Genomic DNA, 8375 nt, shown 5'->3' on the forward strand with positions numbered 1-8375 from the left:
GTAGGCACGGGGACGGATGAACGGGCGTTGCATGGATGAGAGAAACTCATGTAACAATCATAGCAGGGCATTTGCAGATAATAATAAAACGGTGTCCAAGTACAAAGCAATCAATAGGCATGTGTTCCATATATAGTCGTGCGTGCTCGCAATGAGAAACTTGCACAACATCTTTTGTCCTACCAGCCGGTGGCAGCCGGGCCTCAAGGGAAACTACTGGATATTAAGGTACTCCTTTTAATAGAGTACCGGAGCAAAGCATTAACACTCCGTGAACACATGTGATCCTCACATCACTACCATCCCCTCCGGTTGTCCCAATTCTTGTCACTTCGGGGCCATTGGTTCCGGACAGCGATATGTGTATACAACTTATAGGTAAGACCATAAACAATGAATATCTTGATGAAACAATAACATGTTCAGATCTGAGATCATGGCACTCGGGCCCTAGTGACAAGCATTAAGCATAACAAGTTGCAACAATATCATCAAAGTACCAATTACGGACACTAGGCACTATGCCCTAACAATCTTATGCTATTACATGACCAATCTCATCCAATCCCTACCATCCCCTTCGGCCTACAGCGGGGGAATTACTCACACATGGATGGGGAAACATGGCTGGTTGATGTAGAGGCGTTGGCGGTGATGGCGGCGATGATCTCCTCCAATTCCCCATCCCGGCGGAGTGCCAGAACGGAGACTTCTAGCTCCCGCGACGGAGTTTCGCGATGTGGCGGCGTTCTGGAGGGTTTCTGGCGACTTCGACTTCTCTCCGTGCGTTTTTAGGTCGAGGCCGATAAGTAGTCCGAAGGAGGGCGTCGGAGGCCGGCCGAGGGGGCCACACCATAGGGCCGCGCGGGCCCCCCCTAGGCCGCGCCGCCTTATGGTGTGGGGCCCTCGGGCCTCCACCTTACTTGTCCTTCTGGCTTCGTCAGTATTCTGGGAAAATAGGGCCTTCTGCATAAATTCCGAGGATTTTCCCGAAAGTTGGATTTCTGCACAAAAACGAGACACCAGAACAGTTCTGCTGAAAACAGCGTTAGTCCGTGTTAGTTGCATCCAAAATACACAAATTAGAGGCAAAACAATAGCAAAAGTGTTCGGGAAAGTAGATACGTTTTGGACGTATCAACTCCCCCCAAGCTTAGCTTATTGCTTGTCCTCAAGCAATTCAGTTAACAACTGAGCGATAAAAGAACTTTCACGAACACATTTGCTCATATGATGTATATATTCTCATGCTATGGCTAATGCTTAAACAGTTCAAAATGAGATACATGCAAATAAGATCATCTGGCAGCTATGTCAATCATGGAGAGGTACCAACAATTAATAATAAGCATCATGAATCATGTATATAAGCAGGATTGCAATGTTCATAAGAGAGTATGATAAAGTGGTATCTCGCTTGCCTGTATTTGATTGGCAAAACATAAATGCCCGGGCACCTCTGGAGTTCATAGAAAGACTAGAAGTAGTGATTGTCAAAGATAAAAGCATCAAAGTTATACCACAATCAATCATATTTTGAGACAAGCATATTATACTAAGAATGACAGTTGTGCTCTCAAGATAGTGCTCAAAGAAATAATGGAGACACAACACAAAAGTAAACGATCGACCCTTCGCAGAGGGAAGCAGGGATTAACATGCGCTAGAGCTTTTCATTTTTTTGAAATCAGGAGTAAAATTATTTTGAGAGGTGTTTGTTGTTGTCAACGAATGGTAATGGGTACACCAACTACCTTGCCAACCAGACTTTCAAGAGCGGCTCCCATGAATTATTTGCATGTTTATGTGGCACTCCTTCCAACCTTTCTTACACAAACCATGGCTAACCGAATCCTCGGGTGCCTGCCAACAATCTCATACCATGAAGGAGTGCCTTTTTATTTTAGTTTTATTATGATGATGACACTCCCCCCAACCTTTGCTTACACAAGCCATGGCTAACCGAATCCTTCGGGTGCCATCCAACAATCACATACCATGGAGGAGTGTCTATTTAAGTTAATTAATTCGGGACTGGGAATCCCATTGCTAGCTCTTTTTGCAAAATTATTGGATAAGCGGATGTGCCACTAGTCCATATGAGAGCCCGTCAGAAGTAAATGACAAGGTTGAAAGATAAACACCACATACTTCCTCATGAGCTATGAAACATAAACACAAATTGAGAAGCATTTTGAAGGTTTTAAAGGTAGCGCATGAGAATTTACTTGGAATGGTTTGAAATGCCATGCATAGGTATTTAGGTGATTTGGTAACCGGGTGTATACGTGAGCACGCGGTCATCACCGTTGGATTCGCTTTAAGATGCTGGCCTCACAAACGGAGCCCAAACGACGTGAAACATTCTTTTCCTAATCCCTCTTCCTTTCCCCCGAGCGCAACAGTGCCCTCTTCTCCTTCTTCCTTTTCCCACAGCACAAATCCCTCTCTCTTTTCCTTGCGTGAAACAGAGCACCAGCGCCACGCCGAGGAGGTTGAGGCGCGCGGCGGAGGCCATCGCCGGACCGACCTGTCCCCTGACCGACCTCGTCTCCTACCTCCGCAAACGGGGCGCCGCTCGTCGTCCCTGGTGGTACACCGGCGAGAGCACGCCGGCCTACAGCAACAACAGTCTGCGTGCACGAGCAAACCGCGCCGCGGCCCCGCGGCCCGCCACCGCGCCCAAATCAGGACCAGGAGGCCGCCGGTGAGAAGCGCGAAGAAGAGGCGTCCATCTTCTAGCGCCGGGAGGCCCCCGAGCTCGAAGCGGGAAGACAACCATTGACAAGCGCGTGAAGATGCGTTCGCCGCCGACGAGCCAGCAGCCGCGAGTCCGCGGTCGTCGAGCATGAGGAGGAGCTTGGCTCCGTCGAGCGCGAACACGCTGCCGCCCTCAAACGTGAGGAATTTGTCGACTACTGCCCATGGAGGCGTGCGAGCCCATTTTTCCTCTTTCCTCTATATCTAGATCTGCCGTTCTCTTACTTTCTTCGATCAGATACTCGTCAAGGCGAAGCTCCAATCGAGGAAGTCTGGGGTGCGCTCGTAGCCGGAGAAGATCTAGCAGTCCACGATATCCTTCTGCACGTTTTCGGCGGGTGGTCTCTGGAGAGAGCGGGCGGTGCGCTCGAGTTCGCCGAGATGGCGCAGGAGCGCGGCCACGCTGGGCGTGCTCTGATGCTGGTGTTGACGTCGTCCGTGCAGGAGGGCGCCGCCGCGGTGGAAAGCATCGAGGAGGATGCTGGCCTCTTCAGTCTTCACGCTCTGCGTCAGCCTCAGCCTCGCCGTGACCTCCTCCATCCTGGATGGTAAAGATGCAATTCCCCTTCAGTTCCCCTCTCCATTTTTGGATTTTGATGCTTCTATGTCATGAATCGTGATCGGAAATAAAGTGTCGGCTATGTGCAAAATCTTCCCAATTTTTTTTTGGCCAATCCATGGCTTCACCGTGTGATTAATTCTGTGTTGTTATGTTTTATCGGTAGGTTTTGAACAGAGCAGATACGTGTACTCAATACGGACTGCTCATCAGTGTACTCCATTGCATTCAGTTCAGTCCATTAAAGTTCAGTGTACTATGGTTATATCGACCAATTTGTTGATGCCTCATTGTTGTTACAGAATTATACTCCAGCAATGAGCAGAATTAAAGTTAGTGGAGGAGTGGCAAGATTAGATTATTTACTGTGTTTCAGTGCTGATACCCCATTAAAGTTAAGTTAGTTCAGCCCATTATTGTTGATTCCTCATTGCTGGAGTATCAGTTGAAGGCAGTCTTTCAGTGCTTTTGCATCTGAATTTTCTTTGCGTGTTTAGACTGGTACAAGGCAGCTTAACTTTGTGTGTTTACCCAATTTCTAAGAGGTTTGATACAGTACTTGATAGCAGTGTCAGTCTGTGAATTTGCTTGTGTATTGCATTTGGAGCGAACTGTCAATGTTTACTATTTGATGTCAGTGCATTTTGTTTACTGTAAGTGCATGAATGAAACGATGCAGTGGTGCAATGAAGTACTGTCATAGGAGTAGCAACTTTCAATTAAGTCTGGCTACTGGGCGGGGACAGCGACAGGGACGAGGATAGGCTCCGGGCGGCGGAGCTTGAGCGCGCGTCCCGTCCAAGCTCACCGATGCCGCCCCTGTGCCAGCCCGACCTGGAGCTTGACGAGGCGATCTGCAGAAGCTCTGTTGCTCACGTAGCTAGTTGCGTGTGTGTCCACGCTGCTGCTATTGTGGTGCGTGTGTGTGTGTGACGACGAAGGCGCGACCAAATCCACTCTCCATGTGAGGATCAAGGCTTAGTTATCATCTCACGGCAAACTAACACCGTCAGACACGTGTCAGACTCTCACCGCGTGCTCACGTATACACCCGGTCACCAGGCTTCATCCGTAGGTATTTATGGTGGACACTCTGGAATAACTTGGTTTTCATGTGTTTGGAAGCACGAGCAGCGTTCCCGCTCAGTACAAGTGAAGGCTAGCAATAGACTAGGGAGCGACAAATCAAGAGAGCAGTAACTGTCATAATCATGCTTGCGGCAAAATAAATTAACGGAGGCATAAAAGTGATACAAGAACTCTGAAGCAATATAGATCATCGAGGCTTAATTGACTTTTTGTTCAGTCATATGCATGCGTGAGCATGTGCCAAGTTGATATAAATGAATTATTCAGAGGAGGATACCACAATGCCATACTTACTTATGAATAAAACAATGCAAGCAAACATCCATGACATGCTACTCATATTAATAAATTGGAGCTAAACATGAGAGATCATGAACCACTAGACTTTCTCAAATAACATATACCTCACATGAACCAACTAAGCATGCTCATATGGATGAGTATATGTACAAAAATGAAAGCAAATAGAGTTCATACCAGCCTCTCACCACAATCCAATTGTCGTAGATCGTCATTATTGCCTTTTCACTTGTGCAACTTGGATAATATGAAATGAAAACCACGCTCCAGCCACCGAAGATCATTGAACTCATAAAGAACTTTACAAAATCAAAGAAGAACAGCAAATATTTTTGGTGTTTTCGAATTTGAGAACAAGAACAAAAGGAAACAAACAAACAAAGCAAAATCTTTTTGGGTTTTCTTGTAGCAAACTGGCAATAGCAAATAAAGCGAAACAAATGCAAGAAACCAAAGCAAACAAATTATGAAGAGAAACAACAGAAATATTTTTGGTCTTTTTGTGTTTTGGGAAGGAAACAAAGCGAAAACAAGAAACGGTAAACTAGAAAACTCACATAAACACAAAGCAGCAGAAATTCGTCAAACTTGACAGCAGTACAGAAATCGATTTTTACAAAAATCTTACGTTGCTCAGCTCGAAAAATGTTCAACTAATGAAAGTTAGATAACAACCTGGGGAACCTGCACAAAAATTGGCAGCTCAAAATAACGTTCTGGCTGTGCGCACGAATTTTTCTAGTAACAGTCCAGAATCTGTTTTCAGGCAGCACTTCCCCAAATATCATCTCCCTCTCATTAGAAAACCACTCAAAGAGACTAAACAAGTATGTACAAGTATCCAGCAACCATAATATGCAAGGAATGAGTGATGCCGGTTTACCTCCCCCCAAGATTAGGCTTTTGGCCTAAGTGGAGTTCAATCCCATCGACCCCATGAGGTAGTATCTCCGTAGTACGACGAAGATGGATCATCTTCCGGGTATGTGCTAGAAGAAGCACCCAGATACGTGATGGTGTAGTCGTAGGAGGGCTCGGCGTCCTCGGAGTCATGCTGCTAGTGGAAATCTTGTATCTTCATATGTTCATCCACCTCCTCCTTAGTGCGCGACCATGGTTGCCTGTCAATACAGAACAAACCTGGCTGGGGAAGAGGGATTTCTTTCTCATCCCCGTCAGCAAACAACATTCTATAGACCATATTATCTAGAGTGGAATCAGTGGTAACAAAATGATGGCTTTTCATAGCAGCGATATCAAGCCTCCTAGGGGTTAATGGCACATCATTAGGATCAATAGGAAGTCTTAAATGTGTTAAAACGCGCAATGCAATAGTTCCTCCAAAAATAGGCCCCCTGTTAGTCAGGCGGCGAGCAATAAGAGAACCAAGATGATAAGATGTCCGTCCAGTAAGTGCAATATTCAAGAAAGCAAGATGGTAACTAGAAATATTGCTAGTGTTCTCCCTACCAAGAATGCTAGTAGCAATGTAATATGCAAAATATTTAATGGCGGGGAGTTGAATGTTCCTTATCTTGCCACGCTAAATGGTGCGACAATCATCATTGGTGATCCCTCGATAAAGCTCCAACAAGTCCCGGGGGTTGTCATCAATCCTCCTTGCTGTACCTACAGGGGCAATATCCAATGCACGACAAAATTCTTTCAATTCCATAGTAACAGGATTACCATAGATCTTGAATGCAACTGTCGGCTCATATTGCGTGTTTTGGAACTTGAAGCTCTCGACGAAGATTTTGGTGAGCATGTAGTATTGCTCCCTTTCATCTCCCACGTAGGTGGCTAAGCCCGCCTTGTTGACAAGGGTGAAGAAATCATCCAGTATCCCTGCATTTGTCAGAAAATCATAACATGGGAAGGATGAAGCATTAGGAGCCCCATTGTCCTCTTCGGGCGCGAAGCTAGGCGCGATGATATCCTCATTGTACGATCGCCTAAGTTGAGTGGCGGTCCTAGAAGGTCTCCCGGTGCTGGTTGTTCCTTTCTTGAACAACTCTCCAAAGTTGAACTTCTTCATCTCTTTTCTGAAATTTTCAACAAGTGATATAAAATTTGATTTGGTGACATATAATTGAGGGAAACTACCATAGGAACTTGCTAGAGTACTAATCATGCATCAAAACTAGTTTCTACCACTTAGAACAAGCATGCAAGCTCACTAAACATGTTACCTACAGCAGCAAAATATTCAAGATATACTCAACCAAACAAAATTCTACTTGGATAATCGGAGGAGTCACATACCGAAGAGCAAATGTACCAAATCTCAGACAGAAATCTGGGCTGAGCAAAGAGATCGAGAAATCTGGAGTTCTTGAGCAAAAACGCGAGTGAGAGGAACCTGGTGCGAGTTTTTTCGGGAGAGAGAAGATGCTGGGAGAAAGAGATGAAGTAGTGGGGCAAGGAGGGGCCCACACCACAGGGTGGCGCGCCCCCCTCCTTGGCCGCGCCGGCCTGTGGTGTGGCACCCTGTGGTGCCCCACAGGTCATCCTCTGGTGCTCCCAGGTGCCTCGTCGAAAAATAGGACCAACGGTATAATTTTTGTGAATTTTTGAAAACTTTGAAAAATAAACATTTCTGGGTATTTAGTTTATTATTACTGGCAAGGAAAATTTTGAAATCTCCAATTAACTAAGGAACTTTGCAAATTAAAAGTGCTACAACAACTAGAGCAAATGGAGTGAGAAAGAGATGTTGTTTACCTCCTCTATGCATATAAAAAGTATTTGTTAACAAGGTTGATCAAGTCTTGCCACCAAATAAATTTTACATAGCATAAGAAGAAATAAACCTCAAATCAATCATGTTACCTTGAATTGTATTGATATGGATCCAATCACGAGAGTTTGATATTCTTCTTTAGGCTCATATATAGGACAATCAATAGTTCCAACTTTGATAGTTCTCACATTAAAAATAGTATTGACTCCACATACTTTATCAATCTTCTTGGGGAAATAGATGGTATGCTCTTTATCATCAACATTGAAGGTAACCTTTCCTTTATTGCAATCAATAACAGCCCCTGCGGTGTTAAGAAAGGGTCTCCCAAGAATAATAGACATATTATCATCTTCAGGCATTTCCAACACAACAAAATCAGTTAATATCAAGCAGTTAGTAGTAACTTGAACAGGAACATCCTCACATATACCAACAGGAATAGCAGTAGATTTATCAGCCATTTGCAAAGATATATCAGTAGGTATCAACTTATCTAAGTAAAGTCTCTTATAAAGAGAAAAAGGCATAACACTAACACTGGCTCCCAAGTCACATAGAGCAGTTTTAACATAATTATTCTTAATAGAACAAGGAATGGGGTTCCCAACGGTCGCGTGCTGTACGCGTATCACTTGCTCGCAAGAGTTTATCAGTAGTAACAGTTTTATAGCAGTAGCAGTAGTGAAATATCAGCAGTAGTGTAACAAAGACAGCAGTAGTGATTATAGCAAACAACAGGATTAAAATACTGTAGGCACAAGGATGGATGAACGGGCGCTGCATGGATGAGAGAAACTCATGTAACAATCAAAGTAGGGCATTTGCAGATAGTAATAAAACAGCATCCAAGTACTAAACAATCCATAGGCATGTGTTCCATATTTAGTCGTACGTGCTCGCAATGAGAAACTTGCACAACAT

General features: G+C 44.7%; 1 long non-coding RNA gene across 1 annotated transcript; it reads left to right on the forward strand.

Annotated features, from left to right (window-relative positions):
• Nucleotides 1-2372: 2372 nt before the first annotated feature.
• Nucleotides 2373-3584, forward strand: LOC139836121 (uncharacterized). Its single transcript, XR_011752308.1, has 2 exons — nt 2373-2899; nt 2999-3584. It is a non-coding gene; the product is annotated as an uncharacterized lncRNA (long non-coding RNA).
• Nucleotides 3585-8375: the final 4791 nt, after the last annotated feature.

This window comes from Lolium perenne, chromosome 2 (genome assembly GCF_019359855.2).
Source record: "Lolium perenne isolate Kyuss_39 chromosome 2, Kyuss_2.0, whole genome shotgun sequence".
NCBI lineage: Eukaryota > Viridiplantae > Streptophyta > Magnoliopsida > Poales > Poaceae > Lolium > Lolium perenne.